Source organism: Babylonia areolata, chromosome 7 (assembly GCF_041734735.1).
Source record: "Babylonia areolata isolate BAREFJ2019XMU chromosome 7, ASM4173473v1, whole genome shotgun sequence".
NCBI classification, from domain to species: domain Eukaryota; kingdom Metazoa; phylum Mollusca; class Gastropoda; order Neogastropoda; family Buccinidae; genus Babylonia; species Babylonia areolata.
The window spans coordinates 10,326,052-10,336,051 of record NC_134882.1 but is presented as its reverse complement, the minus strand read 5'-3'; the positions used below and the strand labels follow the sequence as shown (position 1 = coordinate 10,336,051).

The 10,000-nt window shown below is 41.6% G+C and overlaps 1 protein-coding gene across 1 annotated transcript in view; it reads left to right on the top strand.

Annotated features, from left to right (window-relative positions):
* The first annotated feature begins 3,435 nt into the window (after positions 1 to 3,435).
* Positions 3,436 to 10,000, top strand: part of LOC143283696 (uncharacterized) — a 48,153-nt gene continuing 41,588 nt past the window's right edge. The window contains exon 1 of the mRNA XM_076589934.1: positions 3,436 to 3,753. The gene's annotated coding sequence lies outside the window, so the exon portion shown is untranslated. The remainder of the gene's footprint in view (positions 3,754 to 10,000) is intronic.

Below are 10,000 nucleotides of genomic sequence, written 5' to 3'. Positions count from 1 at the left end.
TATTGTTGTTGTTCTGTGATATAATAGTTCTTTTTTTTCTACTGCAAAAAAAGATGTGTATATGTTGGTGTTTTCTCTTGCCCAAACAATCCGCACATTATTCCCATGGTTCAATCATTGTTGAATGAAATGAAAGTGCTTTCCTCAAAGTTGTTGTTGACCTTAGGTAGCTTTCTGTTCCGAGAACCAGAACAACTCATTATGCAAATTATTGTAATTGGCTGAGCAGCAGCATTGCTCAATGATGTTCGAGTTTTTTTTACTCATTTTCAGCGCCATGTTGCTTGCTTGTGTTTTGCCAATGATACTGACTTTTGTGCTCTATGCAGCGAGGTTTGTTTGTTTTGTTTTTTTGTTTTTGTGTGTGTGTTTTTGTGTGTGTGTGTGTTTTTTTTACATCTGTCTGTCTGTCTGTCTGTCTGTCTGTCCATGTGCGTATTATATGTCTGTTTGTCTGTCCATGTGTATATTATCTGTCTGTCTGTCTGTCTGTCAGTCCATGTGTGTATTATCTGTCTGTCGGTCGGTCGGTCAGTCCATGTGTGTATTATCTGTATGTCTGTCAGCCTGTCTGTTTATCTGTCTGTCTGTCAGTCCATGTGTGTATTATCGGTCTGTCTGTCTGTCAGTCCATGTGTATATTATCTGTCTGTCTGTCTGTCTGTCTGTCTGTCAGTCAGTCCATGTGTGTATTATCTGTATGTGTGTCTGTCAGTCCATGTGTGTATTATCTGTATGTCTGTCTGCCTGTCTCTCTGTCTGTCTGTTCATGTGTGTATTATCTGTCTGTATGTCTGTATGTCTCTGTATTATCTTTCTGTCTGTCTGTCTGTCCATGTGCGTGCCATCTGTCTGTCTGTCCATGTGCGTATTATCTATATGTCTGTTTGTCTGTCCATGTGTGTATTATCTGTCTGTCTGTCTGTCTGCCCATGCGTGCATTATCTGTCTGTCTGTCTGTTTTTCTGTCTGTCTGTCCATGTGTGTATCATCTGTCTGTCTGTCTGTCCATGTGTGTATTATCTGTCTGTCTGTCTGTCTGTCCATGTGTGTATTATCTGTCTGTCTGTTTTTCTGTCTGTCTGTCCATGTGTGTATTATATGTCTGTCTGTCTGTCTGTTTTTCTGTCTGTCTGTCTGTCTGTTTTTCTGTCTGTCTGCCCATGTGTGTATTATCTGTCTGTCTGTCTGTCTGCCCATGTGTGTATTATCTGTCTGTCTGTCTGTCTGCCTGTTTTTCTGTCTGTCTGTCCATGTGTGTATTATCTGTCTGTCTGTCTGTCTGTTTTTCTGTCTGTCTGTCTGTTTTTCTGTCTGTCTGTCTGTTTTTCTGTCTGTCTGTCTGTCTGTTTTTCTGTCTGTCTGTCCATGTGTGTATTCTGTGTGTGTGTGTGTGTGTGTGTGTGTGTGTGTGTGTGTGTGTGTTCATTTGGACTGTGTGTAGATTGGGTCTCCATTTCTGTTAATTTCGTCTTCTTGTTCTTCTTCCAAAACTGTCCAAAGTTAGTATGCTGACCGCTACAAAACTGTGTATAGATTTCATCTGTGCGTCAGTCTGCCTATGTATGTATTTATCTTTTATCTGTCTGTCTGTTTATCTATCTATCTATCTATTTATTATTTAATACTGTATATAGAGTTTAAATGGGCATGCCGTTTGATTTTATTTAAGTTCGTGAAACAGTATTTTTAGATTATCATTTGTGCGCGGTAGTCTTTTATGTTGCTGATTATTATGATTATCATTACTATTCTTATTGTACACTGTTTGCTCAATTGTCTCAATATTGTCTTTTCCCACGTCGAACTTTATCCCTTGCCTACAGCAGTCCTCTGTGTGTGTTTGTGTTTGTGTTTGTGTGTGTGTGTGTGTGTGTGTGTGTGTGTGTGTGTGAAAGAGAGAGAGGGGAGGGGGAGATGTGGGAAGGGGTGCTATGGAAAGGAAGAGGGAAGAGAGGAGACACTCCCATTCGTAAAATTGCAGTTACACGACTATAATTATGATCTTGAATGTTTGTGTCGACCGGTAACTTGTGCAACGTACATTGCGATATATTAATCGACGACGATATATATAATTATGAGCTCGCGCGTGCGCGCGCGCGCATGTGTGTGATATAAAACTTTGTTGGTATGTTTTATATTCTGTTCTCGTTCATTCTGAAACTTGACGAGAATGCCTCTGCCGAGATCATTCAGTTTTAAGTGGATGTCTGTGTTTGTTTTTTTGTTGTTTTTTTTGTTTTTGTTTTTTGTTTGTTTCTTTTGCACTTTGCTGTAATGTTGAAGATGTGGTGTAGTTTGACTTTGTCGTCATTGTGGATACGATGTTTCTTTTTCCACGTATATCACAGAACTCCCGCGTTAGAGAGCAATGAATTGTCGTTTGATTAACCTGGGGACGATGAGTTAAAGCTTGGAAGCGCTTGGAAGAGCTGACGACCTGAGCACAGCCTAGTCTTATTTAATGCCTTAATTGAAGTATATTGCATAGGAGCGAATGAATGAACTATTTTGTTGGAGGTCAAGTTTCAGAAGTGATAGAGTTTTGTGTTCAACGCGGTAGAATTTTTTGCTCTTCGTTTTTTGGTTTAAACAGTATTTTATTTGGAACATGTCACAATACAACACAGATATCGATGAACAGGACAAGAAGAAAATCTTATATAAAGTCCTGTCCTGACACATGTACATACTGAATATGTGACGGACGTCATCACAACTAGAAGACATGAACATACATGAGTTTTGAACAAAACTAAGCTGAGATATAAATAAAGTGAAGAAAATGAATAATAAACGAGTGGTGGAGGAAGAAGTCAATAGAGAGAGAGAGAACGAGAAGCATCAACGCTGGGGCACAAGCACAGCAAGACTTAAGTTGGCCGACAAACAAAGCGGCGAAGGCCAACCGTCCCACGAAGGCAAGCACGCTGTTTGTTTTCCGCTGTGCAGTCCTTGATATAGTCCTGCCCGGTCGGCTGATACGGTGAGCAACAATATCAAAATGCCGTTTAATTTCGTTAATGTAACTTTCTTGTTGAATCGAGGAGGTTGTCACATCATGATTCATTATGATTCGCCATCACCCTCCTCGCCGCCCCTCACACACACACACACACACACACACACACACACACACACACAGATCTCTCAAGAGGACTCGCCTTCAGCAACAGCTACCGGAAACGGGAGTCAAGAGACCCTTGACGAACGTAACTACTTATAATCACGTATTTCTAGCTCTCTCTCTCTCTCTCTGAGTGATAGTTATTCGTCTCACTGTTATTATACAGTCACCGTTAGATAAGAGAGCTAGAGACATCTTTTTTTCTTTATAATCAGGGACGTTTTCGTGCATGTGGCTTTTGATTTGTTTAGCTGGTTTGGTTGCTATGTTGTTTGTTTTTTTGCTTTTGCTTTTATAATACAGTCATCCTGACAATTCTTAGATACGCATAAAAGCTCGTTTGTGTTAAGAAATGATAATAAAAAGAAAGAAATCATTACAGAAAAGTGCTAAATACGAATCAGACTATGCGTGGTCAATGGATCCGGCATTTTGCCACTGTCACTGAGAACAAGTCATGGTCAAGGCAAAGAAAATATCAAATGTGCGGTAACCGCCCGCTATGAAAGAAACAAACAGGAAGTATAATTTCTCTGCTGCAAAATCAGTTTCGGAAATACCAGCCGATTTGCCGTCGATATCGAAAAGGAGTTCACGTCGCTTCCATGGCATCTTTTTCACAAGTGAGTTAGTTTCTCTTGAAGTCTGTGTTCCTGCTCATTATTATTATCATTTCCTCTGGTTCGTCTTTTTGTGTGAGTGTGTGTTCTGCGTTTGGAACCGATGTAGAATGCTTCAAGTCCGTAGTTTTTTTAATGATTTTTTAGGATGACGCGTTTGTAGAAGAACGGGGGTGTTACCTTGATGTTATACTGTATTTGTGCACGATGCTAACTTTTGCCTGTTTAGGCTGTTATCATAAATCTCTCCTCTCTCTCTCTCTCTCTGGTTCAGTCGTTTGTTCAACTGATTTTGAAAGAAATGAACTTTATCGTTATTTAATAACAATTTCCTGTTCAGCTGTTGTCGTATTTCGCTTTGTGGAGAAGTGTTGTGTGTTCATTCTACTGTTCTTTGAATCTGTTAAATCCCACCGGTCCATGTGTGTGCGTTTGTGTGTGCCTGTGTCTGTGCGCACGCACGCTCTACATGTGTGTGTGTGTGTGTGTGTGTGTGTGTGTGCGCGCACCAAATGTAAACCAATGATTAGTATACTAGTCGATTGATGTGACTATTCTTCTACCTGTTCACTTACGATTTGTTGTCTTCAAAATGAGATCATTTTCATCATCAATTACTAAAGGTTTTCACGCCTTTTTCTTTGCTTCTTGGTAGTCACATTTTTTTAAAGATCATAGTGGTTAGGTCGATCTGCTTGTTGGTTGATGAATTTGACGTGCCTGCATAGCTTGTGATCATGACTTGATTATTGTTAAATGCGAAGAGTTGAATGAGCATTTTCTTGCACTTGTTTTCTATCCACATAGTTGTGTTTTTAAGAAAGTCTCCTGTTCAGTTTGGGTTTTTTTGTGTGTGAAAGCGTGATGACATGTTTTTTTCTCAGCCGTCGCTTACTGCATAGAGGTCATCTCTCTCTCCTTCAGTCTCTTCCTGTGTCTAATGTCTCTCACTGTCTCTATCTTTTTGTCTCTCTCTCTCTCTGTGCCTATATTTCTGTCTGTTTGTCTCTCTTTCTTTCTTTCTGTCTGTCTGTCTCTCTCTGTCTCTGTCTGTCTCTCTATCTCTGTGTGTGTGTGTGTGTGTGTGTGTGTGTGTGTGTGTGTGTGTGTCTCTCTCTCTCCCCAAGAAACGACTTTAAAAATATCCCAGGGTAAGGGAAATAACAACGAAGTCAGAACAACAGTTAGTGCCCTTGTCGGTCGTGCATTTTATTTTTCACGTGTAGCGTATAGTTGGCAAAAAGAAAAACCATATAGCTCATCAGTAACCAGGTTCAATTGTTGATAGATTCGTATTCAGGTTTTCCTGAAAATTAATTTTTTTAAAAAGGGGGGGAGGGGGGGGGGGAGGGGGACTCCCTATCTTTCGTGGATACTTACAAAAAATCTTTACAGGAAATTTTAATGTATAAAAGAAGTAGAAAAAGAAGAAATATGGCCTGTATCCACTTTTGAGGGATTCCCTTTGCCAGGGTAATAAAATGTATTTGGTATCACAAATCAAATCAAATCAAGGAGAGGAAGAAATATGGCTGTATGCAGTTTTGAAGGATCTCTGTTTGCCAGGGTAATAAAAATTAATGTGTTTGGTATCACAAATCAAATCAAATCAAGGAGAGGAAGAAATATGGCTGTATCCAGTTTTGAAGGATCTCTGTTTGCCAGGGTAATAAAATGTATTTGGTATCACAAATCAAATCAAATCAAGAAGAGGAAGAAATATGGCTGTATCCAGTTTTGAAGGATCTCTTTGCCAGGGTAAAAAAAAATAATGTGTTTGGTATCACAAATCAAATCAAAATAAGAAGAGGAAAACATGTGGCTGTGTCGAGTTTTGAAGGACCTATTAGCCAGGGTAACAGAATGTATTTGGTATCACAAATCAAAATCAAAGCAAAGCAAATCAACGCATGTGGCTTATCCTCCAGTCGACCGTTGGGTTTGGAGGTAAGGAGGGATGGAGAGGTTGGTGGGGGGAGGGGAGTGGGTGGTCGCGGGGGGGCGGGGCGGGGGCGTGCGGAGGAAGGGGCAGGGGGGGGGGCGGCGGCAAGGTAACAGAGGCTGTTCAGAACTGATCTGATTGATCGAGAATCGCAAGCCCTTTGTTATGTCGGAATGCTTGGTACAGTCGCTTTTCATCAGAAATAATTCTTTGTGTGCTCCTTCTGTACCCAGTTTTAGCAAGTGTGTGGTGGAATCTATATACACAAGAAAGAAAGGGGAAAAAAAAGGACAGACATTTCTTAAAAGAAGACGAAGAACAATAGCAAGAAAAAACAAGAAGATGGAGAAGGGGGAGGAGGAAGAAGAAGAAGAAAAGAAGATAATGATGATTGAATTTATACACTTCTGAATTATGTGCAGAGATAGATTAGTAGTAGAAGTAGTAGTAGTAGTAGTAGTCGTTGTTGTAGTAGTAGTATGAACATTTACGCCTAATCTTGAAAATAAGCCCTAGGCGTTTACAAATAGAACACATATGTAAATATCAAAAAGGAAAAATTGACCACAAGATACCAAACATCATTGACAACTATTCATCCACCCCACCCCCACACACCCACACACCCACACAATACACACACGCACACACACACACACACACACACACACACACACACACACACACACACACACACACACACACGTCATAGCACACAATCGTAAATAGTACACAATCAAAAATACTACCAACAAATTCTGAAACTATCAAAACTCACTCACTCACAAACAGTCATTTTAGTTCATACTGGAAACGGATGAGCTGTTGAGAATTAATCAGGAGGGGAAAAAGGTGGGTCTTCAGATTTTTGAAAGGTTTGCAGCGAAGATGAGTGACGGAGAGGCTGAGGAAGTTGATTCCTAAGAAAGGGGGCTTAGCACGAAAAACTTGCGTTGGCCATACGTTTTGGTTCGACCAGGAAGGGGGAAGGGGGGGGGGGGGCGAGGAGGAGGGGGGAGCGGGGGGGGGGGGGGGGGGGGGGGGGTCCTAAGCATACGGGTGTCAGAAGAAGAGCGGATTTCGCGTGAGGGAGTACAGGTCCAATTCGCCGGGTCATCCCTGTTTCACCTGTATTCACTGATCGTACCGCCTGCCATCCTCACAAAGTGGTTTCCTGAAAGTTAGTCTCGTTGTCCTTAGTCTCTGCAGACCAGCTGTTCCCGTTTCAGCCTAATCAGCCTATTTCTATCTCTTTCAAACGCCCGTACTCGCGCCGGCGCGCCCGCTCACGCACGCACGCACGAAAAGTAATAAAGTTGTGTTTTCTACGCGCACACGCACACACACACACACACGCACACGCACACATACACACGCACACACTCACACACACGCACACACACTCACACACACACACACACACACACACACACTCACATACACACACAGACACACAGACACACATACACACACGCGCACACACACACACACACACACACACACACACACACACACACACACACACACACACACACACACACACACGGGAATAGGGGAATCGGTATGATACTCGAGAGGAAAGATTATTTGTTTATCAGTACAAGTTCATAGTTCGTATGTGGAGTAATGGCCTAGAGGTAACGCGTCCGCCGAGGAAGCGAGAGAATCTGAGCGCGCTGGTTCGAATCACGGCTCAGCCGCCGATATTTTCTCACCCTCCACTAAACCTTGAGTGGTGATCTGGACACTAGTCATTCCGATGAGGCGATAAACCGAGGTCCCGTGTGCAGCATGGACTTATCGCACGTATAAGAACCCACGGCAACAAAAGGGTTGTTCCTGGCAAAATTCTGTAGAAAAATCCACTTCGGTAGGAAAAACAAATAAAACTGCACACAGGAAAAAATACAAAAATAAAAAATAAAAAAGACACGCTCTTCCTGGGGGGGAGAGCAGCCCGAATTTCACACAGAGAAATCTGTTGTGATGAAAAGAAATACAAAATAAAAATAGTTGTAATACAGATGAGAAAATAAGAATTGGGGCTCTTTCTTTTTGCTTTTCTTTCTAGGTCAGTATCAGCTGCGCTCTAGTTTCGTCCTTCTTCTTCTTCTTCTTCTTCTTCTTCTTCTTCTTCTTCTTCTTCTCGTTCGTCCGATGGACACCTCAGTCCAGTCTCTGTGATGAAGGCAGCTGTACGCTGCAGGTCCTCCACAAAGCCGTGGAGCTTCCGGGGTCACTGGAGTTGGGTCGGTCCAGTTAGCTTAGTCTGACTTCCTGTTTTTTGGTTCATATATATATATATATATATATATATATATATATATATATATATATATATATATATATATATATACACACTATTATTGCTGTAGAGTCTTTTTTTTCTTTTTTTTTTTAAAAAGGATGTTGTCAGTATGGCTTAAACTACAATCTTTTAACTAGCAATCCTGGATTTTTTTTTTTCTCTCTCTCTCTCTCTCTCATCGACCACTTCTTTTGTTTGTACATTTCTTTTTTCGCCCCTCCTCCCCCCCCCCTCTCTCTCTCTCTGTATCTTTGTCTGTCTCTCTTTCTCTCATGTCTCCACCTCCCCCTCGCCCTAATTCCTTCCCACCTCTCGCTTTCTCTGGTTCAAATGTTTCGTTATTCTTCGCAATTTTTTGTGTGTGTTGAATAATTATTATAATCATTATAATTTCTTGCCTTCATCAGTGATTGGTTTTTTTTTTCTTCTTCTTCTGTAGTTCATGTTTCAGGTTCATTCCTTATTCATAATTACGGTCATGGTGTTTTTGTGTTGTTGTTTTTTTGTTGTTGTTTTTTTTATAATGGAACTACCATAGTTCTTTTTTGTATCCAGTCAGCTTCCGTTCTGTGCATGAAAATGTTCATTAAAGTTATTTTTGCTATTGGTCACACTCTTTGTTTCGATTCATGTGTGTGTGTGAGAGAGAGAGAGAGAGAGAGAGAGGTTGTGTGTGTGTGTGTGTGTGTGTGTGTGTGTGTGTGTGTGTGTGTGTGTGTGTGTGTGTGCGTGCGTGCATGTTTGTGTCGCTGAAACTTGTGCGATTATATGTCTTAGTGGTGTTTTCGTGTGTGTGTGCGTGTGTGTGTTCGTATGTGTGTGTGTGTTTGCGTGCGTGCGTGCATGTGTGTGTCGCTGAATCTTGTGCGATTATATGTTTTAGTGGTGTGTTCGTGTGTGTGTGTGTTCGTGTGTGTGTGTGTGTGTGTGTGTGTGTGTGTGTGTGTGTGTGTGTGTGTGTGTGTGTGTGTGTTCGTGTGTGTGTGTGTGTGTGTGTGTGTGTGTGTGTGTGTGTGTGTGTGTGTGTGTGTGTGATAAAACTGCAGATTTTAATTTTAAAATTGTTGTATAACGAAAAAATCACGCACAAGACTGGAAATCGAAATGAATGTGCACATGCACACGTGTGAGCAATATCCGTTCGTTTGAATGCATTCATATCAGTTTCGACTTGTTATGATAGCATTATGTACTCAGATGGCAATGGTTAACATGACCATCAACTAATTCGGGTGGAGAAGACAACAAATAACAACGGAAGCGACAATTATCCTTTTGATTAACTCTTTGTTCGTTGTTAATAATCGCAAAACAGTGTAATGATAAATTTGGGGATATCGTTGATAATCTAAAAGGAAAGATCGAAAACAGAAAGATGAACAAAGGGAGAATAGCGAAGGAAACAGACATCTTGATGAAAAAGATGATGCTTGCCTCCCTTGTCGCACGCATTCTATTTTTCATTCTCTCTCTCTCTTTCTCTCTCTCTCTCTCTCTCTCTGTCCCCCCCCCCCCTCCCTCTCTCTCTCTCTCTCTCTCTCTCTCTCTCTCTCTCTCTCTCTCTCTCTCTCTGTCCCCCCCCCCTCCTCTCTCTCTCTCTCTCTTTCTGTCTCTGTGGTAAAAAAAAAAGGGGTGTACGCGTTTAAATCTGTGTACGCTTTTGTGTGTGTTCATGTTCATGTGTGTGTGTGTGTGTGTGTGCGTATGTGTGTGTGTGTCAGTGTTTGTGTGAGCGTGTGAGTGCGTGCATTGTGTGTTTGCGTGCGTACGTGTATGTGTGTGTGTCTGTCCGCCCTTGTGTGCGTGCGTGCGTGCGTGTGTGTGTGTGTGTGTGTGTGTGTGTGTGTGTGTGTGTCCGTCTGTCCACCTCTGTGTGTGTGTGTGTGTGTGTGTGTGTGTGTGTGTGTATGTTTGTCTGTGTGTGTGTGTAGTATTTGTCTCTGTGTCTGTGACTCTGTATGTCTGTGTCTGTGCGTGTATTTTTTTTCTCTGTGTGTATT